General features: G+C 38.1%; 1 long non-coding RNA gene across 2 annotated transcripts in view; it reads left to right on the forward strand.

The window, feature by feature from the left end:
* LOC115432142 (uncharacterized) overlaps positions 1-26,260 on the forward strand; it is a 42,788-nt gene that overhangs the window by 9,753 nt on the left and 6,775 nt on the right. Inside the window, exon 2 of one of the 2 annotated variants that reach the window (XR_003937171.1) lies at positions 4,958-4,966. This is a non-coding gene — a long non-coding RNA (uncharacterized LOC115432142). Of the gene's footprint in view, positions 1-4,957; positions 4,967-16,641; positions 16,648-26,260 lie in introns of both variants that reach the window. The other variant, XR_003937172.1, reaches the window with a different exon arrangement.

The following is a 26,260-nucleotide window of genomic DNA, read 5'->3' on the forward strand; positions in this document are numbered from 1 at the left end:
CATCTTTCTGACGGTTTCTCCTTCCTTTCTCCTCCTGCAGTTCGACATGCAAGGATCACCCTGGAGGAGCTGAAACACATCCTGTTCTACGCCTTCCCGACCACCTGACCATGAAGGACATAGAGAACATCATCATCAACGAGGAAGAGAGCCTGAAGGAAAACTCTGGGAACTGTCAGACGGAGTTTGAGGGAGGTGAGCGAAGTCCCAGAGCAGCGAACTTCACACAGTCTGACAACCGTGTGTTGTTGTGTGTGTGTGGTGTGTGTGTGAGTGTAGAGGACGTACAGTGCCTGGCGTGTGGCGGTAGTGACGGTAATCTGCTGTCAGGAAGAATTGGAGCTTTTTCATCAACGTTCTCAGCCAACAGTGTCACGGTGCACCTGCTGATTTATTGATTTGGGGTTTTCGTGAGGACAACCGTCAGCTGGTCACCTGCTCAAAAGTGACACCGATGAAATACATGGAGTCACTCTGCAAAACCAGCCATCTAAGATTTATGGATATCAGAGCGGTCGAGGCCTTTTCACTCCCCTCCACTAAAAATAGAAAACACTTCTTTCAACTCAGTCCTATTTAACCTTTTGAGATTTTTCAGTTTGTTTATATTTGGTTAAATCACTTCAATGGGTCTGTCTCAGTGCATTACACGATATGGTTTTAACCAAAAAAATACACTATGGCAAGGCAATGTATTAGTATAACGTAATTTATACACAGGGAAGTTCACGGTGCTTTCCAAAAATGGAAGAGAGACAAGTTAAAAACACACAATTAAAACATAATCAATAAAACAAATAATAATCAATTAAAATAAAGTAAAAGAGATGAGTGCAGATAGAACATTTTCAGTTACTATATGGACAAAAGTATGTGGACATGTTGAATTCAGGTGTTTCTTTTCTAACAGAGGTCTGGGATACAAAACAATTGTGAATAATATCATAATATAGTTTTATATTGAGATAAATATCATTGCATTGGTTAGTTTGGTTCAAATTGTTATCTTTGCTTCTAAAAAACACCTCAGAAATAGTTTTTGCTTAATTTCTCAACATTGTTTTTTTTTTTTTTTTTTTTTTATCCCTGATTATGATTTTAAATGTTCTACCTCTAAATTTCTAAAATATTTCTCATGCTCTGACTCTAAATAAATTAATTAATATTGATTTTATATCTTAAATCAGCATGAACAGGACATCTGATAGCTGTAGCCATGATGTGTCCCAATATTTATGTCCATATAGTTTATAAACATCAATATCTCCTTAAAGTTGTTGTAGAAAGTAGATGTTTCGTTGTGGTAGAAAATTATTTACAGTCAGAGCACGAAAAATATTGTAGAAATTTAGAGGTAGAACATTTAAAATCATAGTCATGGATTAAAAAACAAAAAAACAAATCAATGTTGAAAGAAATTAAGTAAAACTATATTTGAGGCATTTCGGAAGGAAACATAACAATTTAATTGTACTTTTCTTTTTTTCTTTGGTTCAGACAAGGAACAAAACAAAAGAAAGTATAATTACATAAACAGAAGACAAAATGAACTTCATTAGCCTTATAACAATTTAAACCAAACTAACCAATGCAGTGATATTTATCCCAATATAAAACTATATTATAACATTTGTCATTATTGTGTTGTATCCCAGATCCCTGTTAGAAAAGAAAGACCTGAATTCGACGTGTCCCAATATTTTTGTCCATGTAGTTAATAAACATCAATATTTCCTAAAAATTTAACAGGAGATTTCTTCCTCAGTGAGATGTGAAGAAAGTAGATGGTTAGTTGTGGTAGAAATTGATTATTTACAGTCAGAGCACAAAAAATTGTAGAAATTTGAGGTAGAACATTTAAAATCACTCATGGATAAAAATAATAAATAAATAAAAGTTGAGAGAAATTAAGTAAAACCTTATTTGAGGCATTTCGGAGGCAAAGATAACAATTTAAACCAAACTAACCAATACAATGATATTTATTCCAATATAAAACTATATTATAACATTAGTCATTATTGTTTTGTATCCCAGACCCCTGTCAGTAAAGAAACACCTAATTCAACATGTCCACATACTTTTGTCCATATAGTGTATTTCAGTTCGTATATATTTGTTTAAATCATTTCAATGAGTCAGCCTTGTGGATTATACAATATGGTTTTAGCTGAAAAAATTTATCCCAGAGTAAAAAAACAAACTAAACCGTGTCATCGTGCTCATTCTGCAGTCCAAGCAGGTCTGTAAAACCAACATATTTACACAACGCTGTGTTAACAAGCATCTGTTTGGCTGCATCTGAGCAGATGCTTGTTGCCCAGAGACACGTTCGTCCAAACACTGTTACTCCAACGTATTTACCTTTTACATCTCTCTAAACGTGTCTACACAGCCCAGACCAGGGTTTTTCTGCAGTCGGAGGCTTTTTGCTCTTTAAAAAGAGGTTGTTAAGGAGAGAAATGGAGGACATCGCTGAGAACATAAATCTGTGAACTTGGGCTTGACAAAATTTTTATTGCATGGATGATAACGTACAGTAATCTATGAGACTGATCATATTTGAAAGCACTATGGTAAGGATGGAAAATCCTCCAAAAGTTCAACTCAAAAATAGTCAAATCACATTGAACTGGAGGTAGTGTTGTTTTTGTCTGCCTGTTTTAATTGTAGTTTTAGTCCAGTCTTTGTGCCATACTCTCATTTCAGTCTTCATTAGTTTTTGTCATTTATAAATGTACTGTGAGTCACTGTCTGTTCTATCTTTTACTGTTTTAAAACAAAGTTCCACGGCTAGATCCCTTTTTTTTTTTTTACTTATAAGACAGGTAGTAATTAAAAGAAATGAGTATTCTAACTATAAAAAAAATAAACATATAAAAATTACTTTATTGCCTCTGCTGAAAATTCAATGAATGGACTTAAGGAAATGTGGAATGAACTAGTACCCAGTATGGAGTATTCAACACTGGTCTATAACACCAGGAGCAGTTAAAACTAGTACTGCCAACTTTAACCATCACTGTTTTCTTTAACTTTTCTTGGAAACACTTAGTGACCAAATATGAAGCATTTGTAGATTTTAATTCCATTCATTAACAAATTCATCTCTGTAAAAGTGTCTGTGATTCACTGAACAATCAGCAGCCAAATAGAATATAAAAACATCAGAAAACAGGTTACATATTGACCTCATGAACATACAAAATAGTGTGTAATGTCATCGACATATAGTGGCATTACAAGAAAACTTTAGCTCCTTTCCATTGAAAAAGTCAGCAACACAGGATAAAACAGTATATATATATATATATATAATATATATATAGATATATATATATATATATAATATATATATGTGTGTGTGTGTGTGTGTGTGTGTAAAATAAAAAAAAAGTACAATCTTCTTCTGGCCCACCTGGGCGTGTCTCCTTCAGACTTGGGTCCTCTTCCAGAGGCCTGGGAGCCTGAGGGTTCTGCACAGGATCTTAGCTGTTCCTAGGATTGCACTTTTTTGGACAGAGGTCTCTGATGTTGTTCCTGGTATCTGCTGGTTCAATCCTCTCAGCTTGGGGGTCACTGCCCCTAGTGCCCCGATCACTACTGGTACCACTGTTGCCTTCACACCCCACATTTTCTCTATCTCCTCTTTCAGCCCTTGGTATTTCTCAAACTTCTCATGGTCTTTCTTTCTGATGTTGCTATCACTTGGGGTTTCTCCCTATCACTACCGCTGTCTTTCAATGTTCATCCACCTCCACTCTGTCGGGCTGATTAGCCATCACCATCTTGTCGGTCTGAATCTGGGACGTCCCACAGGATCTGGGCTTGTTTGTTCTCTGTCACCTTGGGTGTCTCCCCTGGACCCTGGCCTCCAGTCCATACTCAGTACAGATGTTCCTGTACACTATACCCGTGACCTGGTTATGCCGTTCCACGTATGCCTTGCCTGCCAGCATCTTACACCTGCTGGGATGTGTTGGATGGTCTCAGGGGCTTCTCTACACAGCCTACACCTGGGGTCTTGTCTGGTGTGGTAGATATATGCTCTGGTGTTCATATGTATGTGTGTATATATATATATATATATATATATATATACACACTACATGTATGTAGAAATATCAACATGTCACAGATTTGTTGTGCAGAAATGTTGCAGTTAAACACATCAGTGGTTTGCAAAAATATACAATAACATATAATTCTTGTGACTTTTTTTTAATGTACATAATTTTGAGCGGGATTTGTGTTTTTATCAGATAGAAAAACACATTGGTGCATAGACAGACAATGAGTAGACAAGGTGCATCCACTGTAATCAGATATTTTTTAGACATACATGGTTCTCACAGGACAGCGATGCTTCAAAATATGATGGTCTTGTAGAATAGGATCCATTAATGTAGTTAAACTACCAACAGTCTATAAAGTAACTGAAATGAGCCTTTAACATGTACAGCAGGAAAAATAAGCAAAAACAAACATTATTTATAATAGTATGTTTGAGCAAATCTTGTATTTTTTCTACTTTATTAGTGTATTTTATTTATATTATTTATTGCTTTTATCTCCTCATACTTACTTTCCTTTTTTTTTTTTTTTGCTAGTGTTTTTTCAAGTGTTTTTGTTTGCAACTGAGCTACTGTGACCAACTAATTTCCCCTGTGGATCGATAAAGTTTGTCTAAGTTTTAGTAAAACAGCTCTAACAGGGCCCAGGCAGAGGACTTTAGTCCATATCCCTGTATGTCTGGATTTCCCATCCCCCTTCCTACTTCCTCCTGTGGACTCAAACGTACGCTCTGAGCCAAACAGCCTTTAAACACCATCTGTGTGTAAATGTGACCTGTCCTAAAGGGAATTTACTGGGCCAACACCACCGACTGAGAGGCCGGCCTCACACTGCACCGCCAGCACTTCATCAGGACGTTAACACCGGTTTGGACCAACGACAGCATCAGAGGGTCCCGGCGTATTTCATGATAAAGACCAGTGTTGGGAGTAAGATGTTACAAAAGTAATGCATTACAGTAACAGATTACTTTTTGCTGTAATGCAGTAATGTAGGGCAGTGTTTCCCAACTGTTTTCTTTCTTTCTTTCAAAGGTCTTTTTTTATTAATAACAGAACATGAATAAGACATTCACTTTACAGGAAGGAGATTTTTGATTTTCTAAACAACATCCACTCATGACACAACACATAACCCCACCCAGACATGAACAAATACAAACAACCACTGAAAAAAATTCTGAAAAGACATGAAAATTATAAAAAATGTTAACAACCATGTTTAAACAGCATTAATAAGCACAGTATAAAACAAGAAAAAAAGACAATAGAAAAAAGAGCAAAGGAAAAGAAAATAAATAATATAAAAATATATTAAAATGTATTTCTTTTTTTAAAAAATGGGGGGGGGGGCTACTCAGAGGTTATTATTGTGGATTTCTCATAAAACCAAGAAGGGACACCATTCTTTTGTAAAATTTATTCTCTGATCTCCGAACAGTATATCTGACCTTCTCTGGACTTGCGCAGGACTCCATGTCTCTGAGCCAGTGTGAACAGGATGGAAGAGCTGGATAGTGTTTCCCAACCTTTTTGAGCCGCGGCACATATTTTACATTTAGAAAAATCCCAAGGCACACCACCAAACAAAAATGTCACAAAAAGTATATTTATCAAAATATAATGCAAAATCTCATCACAAGTTACTGGCGACATGTCCAGGGTGTACCCCACCTTCGCCCATTAGTAGCTGGGATAGGCTCCAGCGAGCCCCAGTGACCCTAGTTGAGGATAAAGTGGGTTTAGAAAATGAATGAATGAATGAATGAATGAATAGTCTCAATTTACTTAGTGTGAATCGTGGGCCTGTTTAGTTGAACACAAACCTGATATTCTTGCAGGAATTGAAGAAAGAAAGTTGAGAGGGGTTCATCAGTGACCCCTCAGGTGGACTCCCAGTTTACAGGATTGAGATCCTCATACAGAGGCATATGCACCCACCCAAACCCAATCCATGGGTCCACACATCACTATGTGTAGGGGGGTTTATCAACAAAACACACTGCATCAGGGCTGGTTCACTTTCATTTTCACTTTGCAAAGAGAAACTGTTGTAGAGTGGATAATTGGTGCATGCAGTTGTACCTGTCTATATCACGCCGCTCACTTAGAGTATCAATCAGGGTGAAACTGGATATCTCCATGGCACACCTGATGATTTTTCATGCCACACTTATGTGGTTGAAAAACACTGATGTAGAGCATTACTAACAATTTTCAGTCATATTTTACTTGTACATGTTCAATAGTGCCCATAATTTAAATGCTCAAATGAACCCCCTTCCAAAAACAACCCCTAGCAAGACCATGAATCAAAATCATCCCACACACAGCCATCAATGGAACAAATAAATAAATAATAAACAGAATAAAAGATATATATATCTATATATCTATAGATATATATAAGGTACAATACAAGTAATGTATATAATACAATAACTAACACACCTACACACCCTAAGTATGCACAGCATACAATAATAATTTATCGCACAGCGATATTAAAAATCTATGTAGCATGATCCCTGTAAACAGCAATAACAAGGTAAGCTAACATTCCGTGACTAGTTAAAATTCTTTATCGCTTGCATATTATCTACCCATGTCCTTGGCCCTGCCCCTTTTTTTAACATGGAAAATGTTGAAAAAATTGCAAGCGTTCCTGCAGGATTGGAACATCGTAGACCATAGCGTTACTTACTGAGCTATTTGTCCACTTGTACCACGGGGCGCAAATGTATGTGCCCCAAGGCTCCAGGCTCCACTATCTCTTATATATTTTGGGGGTTGGGGTGGGGGGGTTGGGTTCTACTGGGTTCTACCATTTATGACAAGACCCCGTATGTAACTCAAAAGTAATACAGGAGTCATGTAACGCATCACAATTCTGAGACAGTAATATTGTAAGGCAAGGACTTTCTTTTAAAGAACAGTAACAGGTAATCTGTAATGGATTACAGTTTGGAAGTAACTTGCACAACACTGATAAAGACTGACCACCGCAGTGTCCCAACAGAGTGGTTACATCTGCTGTCACCGCTGCCACCGTCCATGAGCAGCACCTGCCACATCAGGACGCCAAAATATGCTTAGTCATGGAGAAATCAATAGACGTACCCCAGCACCATTCTTCCAGAGTACTATTCATCATGCTACTCTGGTACTTACTGCTTGGGTGTACTGATATATGAGGGAGCATAAGAGCTACTTGATTTCCCTTTGGCTTTGCTGCACTCTCGAATCAATGTGGAGTAGAGCTGAAAAACAACCGAATGAAGAGCGGAACCAGTGGTCTGTGGAATATGGCTGATTTGTTGCTGTACAAATTGCACCTACAGTGTAGTGTAGCATTGGGACACTGTCGGGGGGCGCTGAGACCGGAATGGGGGGGCGTTAGTCTGTATAAGTATCAATATCAAGCAGCGTGTTTTGTCAATGGTGAATCCCCCCAGTTGCAATAGGGGCACTACTTATGCAACGTACAGAAGCTCCGTCAGATCCACCCCCCTCTCAAGAACTTGTTATGGAGCGCTATACCCCCCCCAAAAAAAACAAAACAAAACAAAACAAAGCAATTTTCGTGGCTGGGGTAAACACTGGTGTAGTGCAAAGTGCAGAGAATAAAGATGGAGTTACAGCTATAAGTTAGAAATACAATAATAAAGCTGTAACATAAGGTCGAAGGCTGATCACAGAGGAAAAACTACTTCACTTTTTAGTTATTAGAATTTCTGAACAAAAGCATGGGCCCTTTGAATCTTTAGAAAAGTAATGAAATTCAATCATCAATTCAATCAGTGAAATAATAATATGTTGCTTTTTCATGTTTCTGCAAACCATGATTACATATAATTTCAACACAATGTGTAGGTAAATGGTTAATTCATTTTAGGGAAAATAAGAAATAAAAGTCATGTTTTGTTCAACTATTGAAACAGTAAACAGTGTTTCCCAGACACTTTGTTACTATATTTTAACCTTTTATGATTCATATTTGATTTTCTCAAGTGAAAGTCCAACACATATTGAGATTTGAACACATTTACCACCAATACAAGACAAAGAATTTGAGTGGCGCATCTAAAATATGTCTAAAATATTACAATATCAAAAATATCAAAGCTATTTTGGAATCTGTGATGAACACCCTGGGCCCTTTGAATCCTTAGAAGAGAAAAAATTCAAGATGAATTCAATCAGTACAATAATAATAATATGTTGCTTTTGCATGTTTGTGCAAACCATGATTACATATAATTTCAGCACAACAGAACACAATGTTCTTCAACGGGTAGATTTTAGGTTATGAAATCCAACCCTTTCCCATTAGAAAGCACAGTTCACTGTGTAAGTTTAGGTAATAGAAGTGGTTTCATTCATTTTAGGAGGAAAAAAAAATCATAGTTTTGTTCAAATATTGAAACAGTAAACAGTGTTTCCCAGACATTTTATGATCCTATATTTTAAACCTTTATTATTCATATTTGATTTTCTCAGGTGAAAGTCCAACACATATTGAGATTTGAACACATTTACACCAATACAAGACGAAGAATTTGAGTGGTGCATCTAAAATATTACAATATCAAAATATCACAGCTAACTTAGAATCTGTGAGGAACAGCCTGGGCCCTTTGAATCCTTAGAAAGAAGAAATTCAAGACAAATTTGATCAGTATAATAATAATATGTTGCTTTTTCATGTTTCTGCAAACCATGATTACAGATAATTTTAGCACAACAGAACAGTGTTCTTCAACAGGTAGATTTTATTTACATGTGTTGATAGGATTAGTGGATCAACAGGTATTAAACAGTTTAGTTCAGTTGATGCTGGTGAAGGTTTGGGTTTTTATGTGAGTTTCGATCGGGTCTGTGAAGGTCTGTGGTGAGCTCAGGCTTGGTCCAAGGTGAGCTGGGACCCGGTCCGAGGTGAGCTGGGACCTGATCTTTGGTGAGCTGGGACCCGGTCTGTGGTGAGCTGGGACCCGTTCCGAGGTTAGTTGGGACCCGGTCTGTGGTGAGCTGGGACCTGGTCTGAGGTAAGCTGGAACCCGGTCTGTGGTGAGCTGGAACCCATTCCGAGTTGAGCTGGGACCCGGTCTGTGGTGAGCTGGGACCCGGTCTGGGGTGAGCTTGGACCCAGTCTGTGGTGAGCTGGGACCCAGTCTGTGGTGAGCTGGGACCCAGTCCAAGGTTAGCTGGGACCCGGTCCGAGGTGAGCTGGGACCCGGTCTGAGGTGAGCTGGGACCCGGTCTGAGGCAAGGTTATTATCGTTAACGAAAACGAACGAAATGACGAAAACTAAAATTGAAAAAACATTTTCGTTAACTGAAATAAATAAAAACTCTAATTAAAAGAAAAAAACGATAACTAACTGAAACTGTATTGTGAGCTTACAAAACTAACTAAAACGTATAAAAATTATGGATACAATTCCCTTCGTTTTCGTCTCTGTCAATGTCGGATTGATATGAAATTAGTTTATTTCACTTCAGCAGTTTGAGCTGGTGACACCATACGACACTTCACAGTCTGTCATGTCTGGTCATTTGTGGTTTCCAGTCGTCTTCTGGTCCCCACTCTACCTGGAACATACAGACTAAAGCTGGGACACAGCAGCACAGTCCTGTCTGGGGTTTACTGTAGTGATACATGGGTCGGGTTTTTTTTTTTTTTTTTTTTGGCGTACCGTGTGTGTGCGCGTGAGTGACAGACAGAGCAGAGCTAAAGGACAGAGTCAGTGTTGAACTAGCATCCAGGTTAAAACTGGAGAGTGTATCACCATGAAAAGGCCTTCCAAGCCCTGAACTGCACAGTTTAGAAGAGGAGAAAAGAGGAGGATGAAAACTAATCCAATTACAGAGGTATGGAACCTGTTAGAATGTTAAAAAACGTTTGATGTTACTAGCTACAGCTAGCTGAACTGAACTGAAGCAAAGTTAGCTAATAATGGAACTGGAGATGATTAAGAGATGAGAAATCTGCTAAGGTGTGGTTTCTGCTGAGGAACTGGGTTATATATGTTTATAAGTGGTTTGTATATGTTTCTGTCTGCTTTAACTGCTGGTTAGCTGGTTTATATATGTTTCTATCTGCTTTAACTGCTGGTTAGCTGGTTTATTTATGTTTCTGTCTGCTTTAACTGCTGGTTAGCTGGTTTATATATGTTTCTATCTGCTTTAACTGCTGGTTAGCTGGTTTATTTATGTTTCTGTCTGCTTTAACTGCTGGTTAGCTGGTTTATATATGTTTCTATCTGCTTTAACTGCTGGTTAGCTGGTTTATATATGTTTCTATCTGCTTTAACTGCTGGTTAGCTGGTTTATATATGTTTCTGTCTGCTTTAACTGCTGGTTAGCTGGTTATATATGTTTCTATCTGCTTTAACTGCTGGTTAGCTGGTTTATATATGTTTCTATCTGCTTTAACTGCTGGCTGCTTTGTGCATCTCCTCTCATGCTTTGCACATCTTCGCATTGTTTCACGTAAGTGACGTTGTGTATGGATTGCACCCCACCTCAACCTGCTATAGGGAATTTAGACATTGTACGGTACATGTGTCTCTGCTCAGTCCATGAGCCGCCCTAAACCCGACCCCCAAATACAGTGTCCAGGGTAACCCATATCCACGCCTCACTAATTTCTTTGAATAGGATGATGAGGAAGATAAAATATATGAAATAACTAAAACTAATACTAAAACTAAACTAAACTAAACTAAACTAAAACTAAGCATTCAGAAAAAAACGATAACTAATAAAAACTAACAAACCTGCTCTAAAAACTAATTAAAACTAACTGAATAAGAGAAAAAAAAGTCAAAACTAATTAAACTAAACTATAATTAAAAATCCAAAACTATTATAACCTTGGTCTGAGGTGAGCTGAGACCTGTTCCGAGGTGAGCTGGGACCTGGTCTGTGGTGAGCTGGGACCCGGTCTGTGTGAGCTGGGACCCAGTCTGTGGTGAGCTGGGACCCGGTCCGAGGTTAGCTGGGACCCATTCCGAGGTGAGCTGGGACCTGGTCTGTGGTGAGCTGGGACCTGAGGAAAACTAGTACAAACGCCCTCCTGTGCTGCAACATCGGGACATCGATCGGACGGAGGGACACAGAACGTAACCTTTTATAGTAGGATGTTCTCAGAAGTAACTTGAAGTCTTGCAACATGTTTTTTATCAGTATTTCTCCACTTTTCTCCTTCCATCACTGGACATTAACTACCATTAGCATTAGAGTGTTTTAAACGTTCACTTAAACACTCCGCTGTTGGCTGTTTGATTGACAGGTGTAATGCTGTAATAACCGTCGCAGTCATAAAAAAGAAGAAAATCAGACAGTTTGTTCTTAAACCCAGACAAAGATGAATGCGTGTGAAGTAGAAGTGAGCGTAGTGGGCTTTGGGTCAGCGCCGTGAAGGCAGCCCACACCTCATTACCCTCGTCATGACCACAGCGGACCACTGGGCAAAAGCCTCCGTGGAGATCTGGCAGCGGCGTACTGACTTTGGGCGGCTGAGGAGGTGTTTTATGAGGCTGACAGCAGGTTCAGGCGGCTGGACCCAGAACTCCTGTCTAGACCACAGCTCTGCTTCCATCTTCAGTCCAAACAGCAGCTGCTTTCCATGGACCCGAAAACTGGAGGCCTGTTTATTTAGGCGTCGGATCCAGGTCTTTCACCCGTTAAACGCCAGAAAGATGAAAAAAAATTGTCATCTTCTGTTGGTTTGTGCCGTCACTGTTTTAAAAGCTTTGAATTTGATCACCATTTTGGTTTTTTGGAGCCATGATGTTGTAGAACAGGGGTGTCAAAGTCATTTTAGTTCAGGGGCCAGATTTATAGAATTATATTTGTGCCAGTTTCTTGAGCGAGCAATGATAGATTCTGAGCACACAATTAGAGATTTTGAGCACATAAAGATATCTTTTGCAAGCCCATCAATTATATTTCAAAAAGAAATTACGCTTGAGCAAACAAAAATCGATATTGTGCTCCATAAATGCGTTTGCATGTTAGTTTTACTCATAATGTTCTCACAAATTCTTTCCATGGCGCACAAACAGACCGCTGCGCTCGCTCGCTTTCCCCTTCCTCTCTCACTCAACCTCCCTCTCCCTGCGCGCTCAGGTTGTCGTGTCTGCACCCTCAACTTGACACACATGTTACAATTGTGCCACAAAACCAACCAATCGGAGAGCTTGCGAAAGTACACTCTGATTGGCTGTTCACTCTCCAATTAGCTCGCTAGTTACATTTACCCGAAAAAAAAAAAGCGCTCGATGAGACAGACACGGATCGGAAGAGGAGGAATTGATTCTACACAAACTTCGGTCAGTATTTATTATTATTATGATTATTGTCTTGGGTAAATGTAACTAGCGAGCTAATTGGAGATGTGAACAGCCAATACAAATCATAATGCTAGAATCACGATACAATTATCACGATAATCACAATACTGTTAAAAAGGCAATTTTTTAGTTTTTAGTTTTAGGGTTTTTTTTTTAAGATTTTTAAGAATTTTTAAATAATTTTATGATCATTTATTCATTATACATTCATTTATTTTATTTTTAAGATTTTTTTCCTGGAAGAACTGAATTACACCAGAAATACGCATACCTACTAAACACATTTTTATTTGATCAGAACAGGATCTAATGCTATATCGCAAAATCTTCCTGTGTTAAAACTTAGATTAGGTTTTACAGACATTACAGTTTAAGATCCTGTTCAAATGTTCATATTCTATTAGTTCATAACCAACATCAGAACATTATTTTGTGCAATCCTAACAAAAGAACTAACATCTGCTTCTCAAACAGTAAAAGTGCTTTTAGGATGCTTCATATAACTATTATTTATTAAAACAGTGTTAAATTATAATAAATAAGATAAAACAATAAAGAAAACCAAAAGACAAAATGAACCTCCTGTCATATCTTCATTTGAATAAATACCTAAAAAATTGATACAGTTCTTTTAAATATCGATACAATATTGTGAAATGAAATATCGCGATATATTGCAGAACAGATATTTTCTAACACCCCTAACAGACAGGATTCATCCATGCTTTTATGACCTTATACGAACTAAATGATCAGTCAGATATGTAACGCACATTCTGGAGGAAATATAGTAGTTCAGAAATATTGTAGCAACATAGACAAAAAGAACTGAAATATGTTTTTAAAGCTGCTTTTATGATCTGGGCTCAGTAAATACTAATGAAAACCTCTATACTAGGATACTCGCTACACATTAGCTAGCCTAGCACATAGGCTAATTATAGCGAACAAGAAAATCATGTCTGTAACCAGTATTATTGGTGTTGTTTTATGTGGTTACGGTATTTGTTCAGGGGTACGTTTACACGGCAACACTCCACAAAGATTTCTCCTTTGCGTTATAAAATCATTCCGCGTTTAAGACGAAGCCGCTATGATAACAATCTGCGTCAACATGAGTCCGCTCGGACGGCTGAATATGTATGTAAATGTAATGACCATGCCAGACCAGTAGCTGGCGATGTAGAGCTGTAGTGAAACATTGGCGGTAAAACACGCGCCTGCGCACAAACGATTTCCGGTTTAGACAGCCTTTAAATGAGGAGAAGAGAGGCGAGGCGGACAACACTATTTACAAACAACAATGGGGAGTGGTCGTACAAGACGCAGGACTTCTTTGTCTGGACAGACGAGCTGAGCACAGTTAGCAGCACGTATGTTGTTCTGAAACCGGCCATTGTTGTTGTGGTTGTTCCTTCTTTTTCCTGCAGCTTTATTGTGTCATAGAGGCTGGCAAACCAGCTTGGAGGCGCATTACTGCCACCAACTGGCCTGGAGTGGGTTAACTGGCGGTTCTTGCTGCTGCGCGCATGCGGTGACGTCATATTTACCCCAGAACGTTCCGATCACGTTAACACAGAGCTGAAATGCGGAGCGTATCGATAACATTCCACCCTGGACCCTGGTATCAAAAGTTTCCGGATTCAGGCACTCTAGGTACCGTTTCCATGTTAACAGAAGGCTAATCCGCGATGAAATCTTCCCGGAGTCGGACTGAATCCTACGCCGTGTAACGACCCCTCAGCCTCAAATGGAAAAACAACCACGGAACTTAAAACTAATGTTAAAAACTCATGAAAAAAAATGCTCTTTGTTTGCTACCACTGTTGTGCTAAAGAAGCTAACATTTAAGATAAGATAAGATCAGATAAGATGTATGTATCTTATGTAATTTTTCATTGTTTTTTACTTTGTTCCGTCTTTATGTATTTTGATGCTGAAGCTCTTGCAACTCGTCTTCCAATGCAGTTTTTCTACAAACGGCAAACTGATTCTGATTCAAGTAAGACTTTAATGATCCCATTATGGGGAAATTTAACAGTTTACAGCAGCAAAATGCCTTAATTGACACTATATTGTGAAGACAGCTCCTCTAGTCCTTCCTGTGAACATTTAACTCTATTCATCATAGAAATGTCCATTTATTTCCACTCTAATATCTTTCTTATAACACTGAAAATGCTGTAGACTAACATGCTAAATAAAAAAATGGCCTGGCATAGACAGACATGTATCAGCCCTCCGTTACATAACCTCAGTTATTGGCTGATCTTCGATGATATTTGGCTGAAAACCTCTTTTTTCTCCTATGTGAGAGTCTGAATAGTATTTTTAACCGGAGCCTGTCAGCTCCTGACACCAGCTCAACGTCGAAGCCCAGAACCATGCAGGAATTTCTGTCCTACTTTCCACATTGCATTTCCTTTGGAACAGCAGTCAAGGAGCATTTTTGATGACGCCGGAGCTTCTTGAATTGAGAGTTAAAAATAGATGGAGGTGTGGGAGACTGTGGGTCACCGGGCCGCCTCCTCTAATTACCACGGCCGTTAAAACTGTCCCCGTCGCTCGCTGCAGGGAGGAGCTGAGGAGGCACCGGACGATGGCGGAGGTCGACTGAAGCAGAAAATGATCTCAAACAGGGAGGACGGACCTGGACGGACGATACAGCTTAGATTTATCACATTCACATGCACTATATGGACAAAAGTATGTGGACGCTTTGAATTCAGGTGTTTCTTTTCTAACAGGGGTCTGGGATACAAAACAATCTGTGCATTTACATGACAACTTTTATTCCTGGTTTAATCAGATTAAAGGTTAGATCCTATTTAAATTGCCCATGTAAACACCTTATTCCAGTTGAAAAAGAAAAGTTGGGATTAAATTTAAACCCGATTAAAGTCACTGGTTTAAGCCACTTTTGAATCCAGGCTAAATTATTCCTCGGACATGTAAACCCTTTATTCCGTTTGGACTTTATTCCTTCCATTCTGCACATGCTCGTTGTCTTGTCTTGTCGCGATGACACACACATTCTGCGCTGGCGGAAGAATATGCAATGCAGTCTAGTCAACCCAAACTGTTCCAGTGGGCTATTCTGATGGGATCTACCAGCCTGGAAAACCCTGAAGGAAGAGTTCACCACTTGTTTTTTATTAATTCATTTGTCATGCACTAATGAGTTCGATAAGTGGGCAAATCAGTTTGCACTGCAGTGCACCAATTGCTTGTTCTCGCAGCCCTTCCATTAGCTTAGCTTAGCCTACTTTAGCATAATCACTTCATTCCTATGGTCAGACGTAGCCAGGCTTTTACAGGTGATTCGTAGTATTTTATGAGTGATTTTGTGAAATTCAATTCTCCCTAATCATTCCTTTAGTCCGCTGGGGTCAATATGATCACAAATTAAGGCTCAAATCATGGCAATGTAACTTACTGCAGTAATAAAATCTGGGAAATAAAAACTAAAGCAAAGCTAGTTTAGCGCATGCAGCCCTGCCAACAAAAGATTTTCCAACTTCCATCAACACAGCAGTCCCAAGATTGTATGAGTGCAGTAAGTCGCGGATCTAAAGAAATAATTAGGAGAATTGGATTTCAGAAAATCACTTACAAAAGACAACAAATCACCTTTAAAAACTGGCTGCGTGTGACCATGGGAATGCAGTGACTATGCTAAGCTAAGCTAACAGAAGGGCTGCGAGAACTGAATAAACATTTCTCATGTAAACCTTTATTCGGGTTTAACATTTCCATGTAAACAGAGAGAAAGTACTTTAGTTCCGGATTAATTTCTTCTGGAAAAATAAATCGGATTTAAAAAACATCATGTAAACGTACCCAATAATGACTAATGTCAGAATATAGTTTTATATTGAGATAAATATCACTGCATTGGTTAGTTTGGTTTAAATTGATATATTTGCTTCCAAAATGCCTCAGAGATGGTTTTTACTTAATTTCTCTCACTATCATTTTTTTTTAATCCACGACTATGATCTTAAATGTGAGTGACTCATTACTCCCTCTAGTGGTCACATACATTCATTCTTAAAGCACATTTTTATAGACTTGCCTTCATGTGATGTTGTCTCTTTTAGTGTTTTTAATGTTTTAATGTTGAATATTTAACTTTACCCTGTTTTGGTTATTCATTTATATTGACATACATGATTTTGTTTTATTCCACTCCTTCATTTCGCATTTGACAGCATCATGTTATGTTATTTCTGCCCTCTCCACTATGACACATTCAAAGTTAGTCATGTTTTCATGTTCGCTGTACTCATCTTTTTTATTGTGTTGTTTGTTTGATACGTTTTTATTCTGCTGTATCTACTTTTGCTTTCTCTGTCAAAGCACTTTGCAAACTCAGTTTTTAAAGGTGCTATAGAAATATTATTATTATTATTATTATTTATTATTATTATTATTATTATGGTGACACGGTGGTGCAGTGGTTAGCACGTGCCTCATAGCAAGAAGGTCCTGGTTCGATTCCAACACCAGTCGATGGGGGGTGGGACCTTTCTGTGTGGAGTTTGCATGTTCTCTCCGTGTCTGCGTGGGTTCTCTCCGGGTACTCCGGCTTCCTCCCACCATCCAAAGACATGCACTAATAGGTTAATTGGTTAATCTAAATTGCCCATAGGTGTGAATGTGAGAGTGATTGTTTGTCTCTATATGTTCAGCCCTGCGATGAACTGGCGACTTGTCCAGGGTGTACCCGCCTTCGCCTCCATGTAGCTGGGATAGGCTCCAAGCCCTGTGACCCTAGTGAGGATAAAGCGGTTCAGAAAATGAATGAATTATTATTATTATTATTATTATATTATTATTATTATTATTATTATATCACAGTGACACATCAGCTAATGGCTATGAATAAATTCAGTTCATACTTTTAATTCGCAACTCTTCATGCTAAACACTCATATTTCAAGGTGTTTTTGAATATCTATTGTCTTACTTTTTATCATATGAATTATTTAAGTAATATTACAAGGCCGTGATCTTTTAAAACAAAACTACCACATGACTCTGTAGAACACACTATAACCACATATTGGTGGTTTTCACAGACCGTGCAGGGATTATTCTATGAGTGAACTCAGTAGAGACCAGGGAGAACTCTCTAAACCAGTCACTCTACATCAGACTTTTTACTCCAGAGCTTGTTTGTTTCTGTGATCCGTCTGTCCTCAGTGGACCCTTGTAACAGGTCACTTCCCAGCAGGCCCCTGCTTGTTCAGCTTAGATCAGACAGGCTTTTCCTTGCATCATGAGGTGGTGCCTTAATTATGTTCTTCAGTGCAGAAAGACAGAAAACATGCACTTCAGCAACTTTTTTTCTTTACAGTTGAGTCCTTGTTGTTGAAATCTCCTCTGCGGGGGAAACAAACAGATCCTGTTAATAGAACATCACCTTACGTTCCAGTTTCATCTGTCCACTGTAACAGACTAGTGCTTTATAAGTATGTAAGAGTCAGATGTTATCAGGTTTCACTCAGTAACTCTTCTTGAATTTATTCAGAAATTCCTGATTTAAATGTTGAATTAACCCATGAAGACCCAAACATCCATCAATATACATAAATATTCTGGTAAATGCAGTTACTCATCTTTTCTTGCTCATCAGATATGACCCATTTGGACGTTCAGAGGCTCTGTAGTTACCACAGAAACACTGTCATCCTCTACAACATTGTTTCACTAGTAAAACCCATGGAGTTGGATCAATGACAGTATGTTCATTTAATGACATCTTTGCTGAAAAAGTCCCTTTTTCTTCACTTCTCTTTGTTTTGATATAATAACCTTTGAGTTTTCATGTACATCTAAATTAAATCTGGGAAATTAAATATGGGAAAATACATGATTTAGAGGTGAAACATGCAAAAATACAGAGGATAATATTATAATAAATGTGATAAATCATTAGAGCGTAAATAGTGAGAAAAATCCATTAGGAAACTGCACTAACGTAGCACTGGGTCTTTATGGGTTAATAACTTTAGATCCACTAATCTTATCCATATACGTAAATAGTTTTGGTAAAATAAGGGTTTTTTCTCAGAACAATACTACTAAAAATCCTTGGACCTTTTTTTGATTAGTTTTGGGGTTTTTTTCCAGTTGCCCTAATCCTCTTTCGTACACTGGTGGCCCAAATCGTCTACTGATATAAAATGTTTAATAACTGCTGATCACTAATTCTATCAATACATGTAAGTAATTGGCCGTAAAATACAGTTTGTTCATCTTTTCATGGTCATCAGATCTGACCCATTTGGATCCTAACATTCCTGACATTTGTACTAAGTGTAATAAGGAAATAGGCACTTGTTTCATTGTATGTGGACCTGTAAGAAACTTCAGAATTTTTGAAAGAGACTTTTAATTTAATTTATAGATTTACAGAATGTGTTATTCCTGTGGATCCAAAATGTTGTATTTTGCACATCTTCCCTGAGCAGTTTCAAGTAATGGAGGAAAAAGGAAACTTTTAAAAAAAATTTTATTACAAGCCAAACGAGTTAGTTGTTTGAGATGGAAAGATATTCAAGGACCCACATCGAACCAATGGATTAAAGAAATGTCTTCTACCCTGGCAATGGAAAAGCTGACGTACCAGGCTAAAGGAAAGAGCAAAGACTTTTATAAGATTTGGACACCCTTTTTTTTCCAATTTTTGAAGGACTTGTCTGTATAGTCAATTAAGTTCAGTTTTGTTGCACTGGGAGTGGATGCTATTGTGTGGGGGGGGGGGGGGGGTGGTAGGGATTGTTTTGATGTGTTATGTTTTTTGCTTGTTCTTATAAAACAATGACAAAGGACAATAAATATTTATGGAAAAAAAAAAAAAAGATATGACCCATTTGGACGTTCAGAGGCTCCGTAGTTACCATGGAAACACCATCATCTTCTACACATTGATTCACCAGTAAAACCCATGGAGTTGGATCAGTGACAGCAGATGGACACACTGGGGTTATGATCCATTAATGATATATTTTACTAAAAAAAGTCACTTTTTCTTCAGTTTTCTCTTTTTCTGATATAATAACCATTAAATTTAATCTGACCTTTTATGAACAGCGACGTGATCAGTAAATTAAATATAGGAAATTACCTGATTTTTCCCCTGTAAGTCGCTTTGGAACAAAGCGTCTGCCAAATGCATAAACATAAACATAATCATTAGAGACGGGGTACATAGTGAGAAAAATCCATTAGGAAACTGCCACTAAAGTAGCACTGGGTCCTTTATGGGTTAATAACTTTAGATCCATTAATCTTATCCACATACGTAAATAGTTTTGGTAAAATACAGTTTTTTTTTTCTCAGAACAATAATACTAAAATAGACGGACCTTTTTTTGTTTTGTTTTGGGGGGTTTTTTCCCAGTTGCCCTAATCCTCTTTCGTACACTGGTGGCCAAAACGTTCTACTGATATAAAATGTTTAATAACTGCTGATCCACTCATTCCATCGATACATGTAAATACTTGTGATATTTATGAGAAAAAAACAAAAAGATATGACCCATTTGGACGTTCAGAGGCTCCGTAGTTACCATGGAAGCACCATCATCTTCTAAAACATTGCTTTTCACCAGTAAAACCCATGGATTTGGATCAATGACAGCAGATGGACACCCTGGGGTTATATCCATTATGATATATTTACTAAAAAAGTCACTTTTTCTTCAGTTTTCTCTGTTTCTGATTATAATAACCATTAAATTTAATCTGACCTTTTATGAACAAGCGACAGTAATCAGTAATTAAATGTAGGAATTACCTGATTTTCACTGAAAACATGCAAAATACAAAGGATAATATCATAATGAATGGTGATAAATCATTAAGAAAGGTTAATTAAAGAGAAAAAACTCATTTGGGAGCTGTCATAAAAGTAGCACAGGGTCTTTATGGTAAGTGTTTGTATTTCTCAGTTTTTAACAGATATATTTGTTAACCTCTGTGTGTGAATTAGTTGGAATAGCAGACTGAGCCAAGAAGGGACAGCAATGTCAGGGGAGTCCGATGGTTTTGTGAAGTTAATCACAACTTTTCCTCAGTGAAGCCAAACAGAGCAACCAGAGGATTTGGTTCCAGGCTGACATTTAATTTCTGAAGCTGGAACAGGACCATCACATACTGATGAGGGGGGTTTTAGCAATTTTGGAGTTGTCATAACAGGAGCTAACCTTAGGATGGATAAGGAAGAACTTAGAGTTAAATATAGAACCAAAATCCATCTTCCTTCTCTAAATTTGACCATGAGGGCATCCTTTAGGTCTGACACCGTCTCACAGAGGACTGAGATGACCCTGTTATGGGATGGATTAAAGAGGGGACTGTGTCAACTCTGGTTTGAAGGAGCTGAGTCAGATCTACAAGAGGATAGTGTGGCTTCTGCAGGCACAAAACAGGTACTGATGAGTAAAAAATACTGCATATAATTCACAAAGTCTCCATGAAGATTGGAACCTGCTGCAAAACACAGTGTCAAGTATTGCACCTATGTTGTTTACATGCATGTAAATGAGTAATATTCATACATTCAGTGTAAAATCAGCCCCTTTTTATCCAAACCAAACATCCACCAGTATGGAAGAGGATTAGAGCACTGGAGAGAAAAAAAATTAAAATTAAGGTCCAACATATTATTTATTATTATTCTGAGTAAAAAGTCAGAATTCTGAGATTACAGTCAGAATTTTTTCTCAGAACAATTATTAAAAAATATATATTGGACCTTAATTTATTTATTTTTTCCCAGTGGCCTAATGATCTTCTGTACACCAGTAAACAAACACCATCTACTGATATAAAATGTTTAATAACTGCTGATCCACTAATTCTATCAATCCATGGAGATAACTGATGTAAAATGCAGTTTGTCATCTTTTCAAGGTCATCAAATATGACCAATATGGACATTCAGAGGCTCCGTAGTTACCATGGAAACATAAAACATAACATTGCCATAAAACATCCAAGCAGCTACTGCTAAAAAGTAAACCCATTCAATAAAACAACTGTTACGAAAATCATAAACTGACAAAAATGATTCATATTCACTATTTTACAGCTTCATAATGTCTATAAAATCTGTCTGAATTACTGTATAGTTTTATAAAAACCAACATGCTTCTGGACTTCACTGAGGCACCAAATTGGTCCCATATGTAATGTTTGAAATTACCAAAATAGTCACTTGCCCAATAAAGGGTTAAGACATGCAGTCTGAGGGGTTTTGCCATTTTCACCACTGACCGACCAGTGGCTGTAATGAGGAGAAACACCCAAAACCACAGGAAACGGCAAATTGTGCTCAGGTGCCAAACTTTATGGGAGTGTGTGCACCAGTATGTCATTAAAACCTTTAGGAATAGGTGCAAATTACAGGTGGAAACTCTGCCAATACCATGTGCAATTAGCCGCTGTAATCCAGTCTTTGTGGATCCAGCCCACAGCGTCTGGGTTGTAAGAAAAATGTTTTTAAAAATCTGACTTTTGAAGACTATGATTTTTTTTCATCTGTTCACATGATGCCGAGTGTATTCCTTCCAATCACAGAAGACACTAGTGTTTATTCAAAGCTTGTCCTCCAAAAACTAAACAATATATAGATCTGACAAAATAAGTAAGTAAGTAAGTAAATTTTATTTATAGAGCACTTTTCTTTATTTATATTTATAGAGTCACAAAGTGCTTTATCAATTCAAATCAGAATCAAATTAAGTTTACAGAGACCCAACAGAATCCTTCAGAGCAAACACTTGTGATTGGTGACAGTGGCGAAGAAAAACTTCCCTTTAACAGCAGAAACCTCGAGCAGACCCAGACTCCTGAAGGATGGCCGTCTGCCTTGACCAGTTGGGGTTAAAGAGAGAGAGAGAGAGTAAAGGAGGAGAAAAGAGAGAGCGATAGAGATATAGAGAAGACTGGGGGGGGGGATGACACATGGAGTACGTTATGATGAATTACAGATGAAACAGTAACCACCCTCAATAAGTAAGCATAAAATGATGATGTGCACAAAATATTCATAATGTGAAAATTCTTTGTACAAACACAAAACAGAAAAACATAATTACTTTGTTGGCTGCATGCACCAAAAGAAGGAATTAAAAGTTTGCAACTTTGACTTAAACATATTCTGATACCAACACTGGCTGTTCTTTCATTTGTTTGTTTTGTTCTTTTGTTTCTTTTCCTGCTCCTCAGCCTGAGGAGATTGGATTCTATTATACCAATATAAAAATGACAAATAAATACAAATTGTGAAAAAAAAAAAAAAAAAAAAAAGAGTTTGTAACTTCCATCAGTTCCCAGTCCTTGGTAGCTGCTGTGGCAAGTTTATAGCGAGTTACATACGGAACTTCAACTTCCCTTCAAAATAAGGCACTTCAAATAAAATAAAAACAAACATTAACTATATTATAAAAGCCAAGTGGCCTCTGTTGTGTTGTGTGTGTGTGTGTGTGTCTCAGGCATCACACAAAATCCGTCAAAGCTGACTGCTGCAGTTGTCATACTTATGTATTTTGGCAGGGAACAGACTATGAACACGGCAAGTTGATAGGGACCAACATTTTCAGGCATATTAGTAATTCTGGAAAACAATAGCCTTATAATCTGTTGCTATACCCAACAAGCTTTGGCAGTGGACTGCGGACAAATTGTTACAGCATGTATGAATACACAAGAGCATAAAAACTGCCACATCTAGAACCCGTGGATCCCATGGGTCAACACGCTAGCTCAGGGGTGGGCATCCTGGTCCTCGAGGGCTGGTATCCTTCATGTTTAGATGTTCCCTCTTCCAGCACACCTGACAGTCATTATCAGGCTTCCTGCAGAGCTGATGATAGGCTTATCATGTGAACCCAGTGTGTTGGAAGAGGGAAACATCTAAAGCATGAAGGATACCAGCCCTCGAGGACCAGGATTGCCCACCCTGCACTAGTTGTTTTTAAACCCATAAAGACCCTAACATCCTTGGGCGACCAAAACCATCTGCTGATCTAAACTGTTTAATACCTGTTGATCCATTAATCTTATCAATGCATGTAAAGAATTGGTGTAAAATACAGTTTGTCAGCTTTTCATGGTCATCAGATATGACCCATCTGGACGTTCAGAGGCTCTGTGGTTACCGTGGAAACACCTTCATCTTCTACAACATTGATTCACCAGTAAAACCCATGGAGTTGGATCAATGACAGTGGAGGGACACCACTGGGTTTATGTTCAGTTAATGATAGATTCTGCACAATAATGCATCTGTTTCTTCATTTTGTCTGTTTTAGATATAATAACTGTCAACTTTAACCTGAGCTTTAATGAACTTCTACATAATGAGTGCATTAAATATAGGGAAATACCTGATTTTCACTTAACATCCAAAGACTCAGATATGGGTTTTCGGTCCACATTTGTGGACAAGAGTTTCACAACTTTATCCAAAAAAAAAAAGAAAAGAAAAGAAAACTGTCCACCACAAAGGACATTCCATAAAAATTTTAAAAACTGCATCTGAAAAAACTGTTGCATCATGATGTTTCCAATATAAACACTTACTTAATAAAAAACACAAAAAGTTGTTACTTTGCTGACATTTCCTGGGTCTCAGGAGGTTAAAAATGCAAAATACAGGGGATAATATGAGAGTAAATGGTGATAAATCACTTGAGAAAGGTTAAAAAAAAAAAAAAACTGCTACAAAAGCAGCACTGGGTCTTTAAGGCTTACATGTCTTTTTTCTGAACGTGGTTATAATTGCAAATATTTACACCAAGGTTTTGTCTCTAAGCAGATCGTTGACGTTGCTAATGTGCTAATCTTGTGCTAATCCATTAAAACAGAATCCTGGACAGGTGTTTGATGCAATTTTTCATATTTGTTTCGTTGATTCTCTCCTTTTTTATTTCTTTTAGTTCACCCCTCGAAGAAGAACCGTCAGACGTGCGTGAGGAAGAGCCTCATCTGCGCCTTCGCCATGGCGTTCATCATCAGCGTCATGCTCATCGCAGCCAATCAGATGCTGAGGAACGGCATGGAGTAGCCACACCCACTGTGAGCGGGGAGCGAGCCAGCCTGCATGTGCATGCCAGTGGGTGTGGTCGTAATCCCCGTTGACAAGGACGCCAGAAATAACACTCTGACAACCATAGAGGAAATTCTGTTTTTAAATTATTCTTAGATTCTTCTTCTTCTTTTTTTTTTTTTTTTTTTTTTCCAAGAGTGACACCTCTCCACCTAACGTCTAATGAAACCGTGAAGCCAGCATGAGGAGTCACGCCAGACTCCTCCCCCTTTACTCCGACAGGGACACTCAAGGGCTGACATTCTGCATTAAATACTCTGTCGTCTCTGTTTCCCTGATGCAATAAAAAATGAAAAAGTGTTCAGTGCAGGAGTTCAGAGTTCTGCTCACTTTTCCAGCAGCAGAAGGCGGGACGTGACGTGTTCGTCTGCAGATCTGTCAACCAACCACGAGTCTGACAAGCCGCCGCCGTCTGGGCCCCGACAGGGAATTAAGAGGAAGGGAACAATTGCCCTCTTATTATAGAACCTGGAAGACGGTGATGGCAGGGTTCACCGCCGCCACCCGCCGCCGCTCAAGCAGAAGAATCCCAAACCTGTCAGCCACAGCTCCTGGAGCTCTCGTGGTGCTACAAGACTTCAACTCTCCAACTTTCTATTTTCATCGGGGCTGGTATGAGGCGCTGGCATCGGTTCATCAAATCTACAAACCTGCAAACGAACGCAGAGGATGGAAAGTCTGGTTTTGGATCATCCATTCATTCTGTTTAAATGCTAAGAGGAAGTTTTTGTGTTTTATTTTAACCCATACAGACCCAAACAGGCGCAGGCGACCCAAAGCATCTGCTGATCTAAAAGATTTAACACCTGTTGATCCATCACTCCTATCAATACATGTAAATAACTGGTGTAAAATACAGTTTGCCATACATTTTTTAACCCTTTAAATGCCATGTTTGTAATGTAAACAAACCATTTTCTTGGATGCAAAAAACACAAAAATTATTTTTTTTCAATATACGACATAAAAAGTGGATCACATATTTGATTTTTTCATCCTGGCATATGTCAGTGATTAACTCCAACACAGGTTAATTTGCATTATTATTTTTGGCGCTAGGTCAAATGTACAAAAATACTAGCATCTGTCACCAAGTGTGCGTAAAATGCACACCTATAAATCAAACTATTAAATATTATATATTGATTTATTTTTCTGCTCTAATTTGATTTTATTTGTGTAAATCCAGGTCAGCCCTAATCATACATATCAAATGGAAGAAATAGTGCGTTTTAGGCACACTTGGGAGACAGATGGTAGTCTGGTAATTTTCCTTTGTTTACAATGTGCAAATTTTAGTTGGTGGCCAGAATTTTAAAGATCATGCACAAATGAACAACTTTTGAATTCTAACCTTATTTAAATTGTTAAAAATAATATGAAGTTTTTTAAAATGAAGTGCAAAGTGTGCCTAAAAGGCGCACCCGGATACCGGAGGGTTAATCCTATCAATACGTGTAAATAATTGGTGTAAAATACAGTTTGCCATCTTTTCATGGTCATCAGATATGACCCATTTGGACATTCAGAGGCTCCGTAGTTACCGTGGAAACACCATCATCTTCTACAACATTGATTCACCAGTAAAACCCACTGAATTGGATCAGTGACAGTGGATGGACACACTGAGTTTATGTTCAATTAATAAGAGATTTGCTGAGAAAATCACTTTTTCTGTTTCTGATGTAATAACCTTCAACTTTAATCTG

This window comes from Sphaeramia orbicularis, chromosome 13 (genome assembly GCF_902148855.1).
Source record: "Sphaeramia orbicularis chromosome 13, fSphaOr1.1, whole genome shotgun sequence".
Classification (NCBI taxonomy): domain Eukaryota; kingdom Metazoa; phylum Chordata; class Actinopteri; order Kurtiformes; family Apogonidae; genus Sphaeramia; species Sphaeramia orbicularis.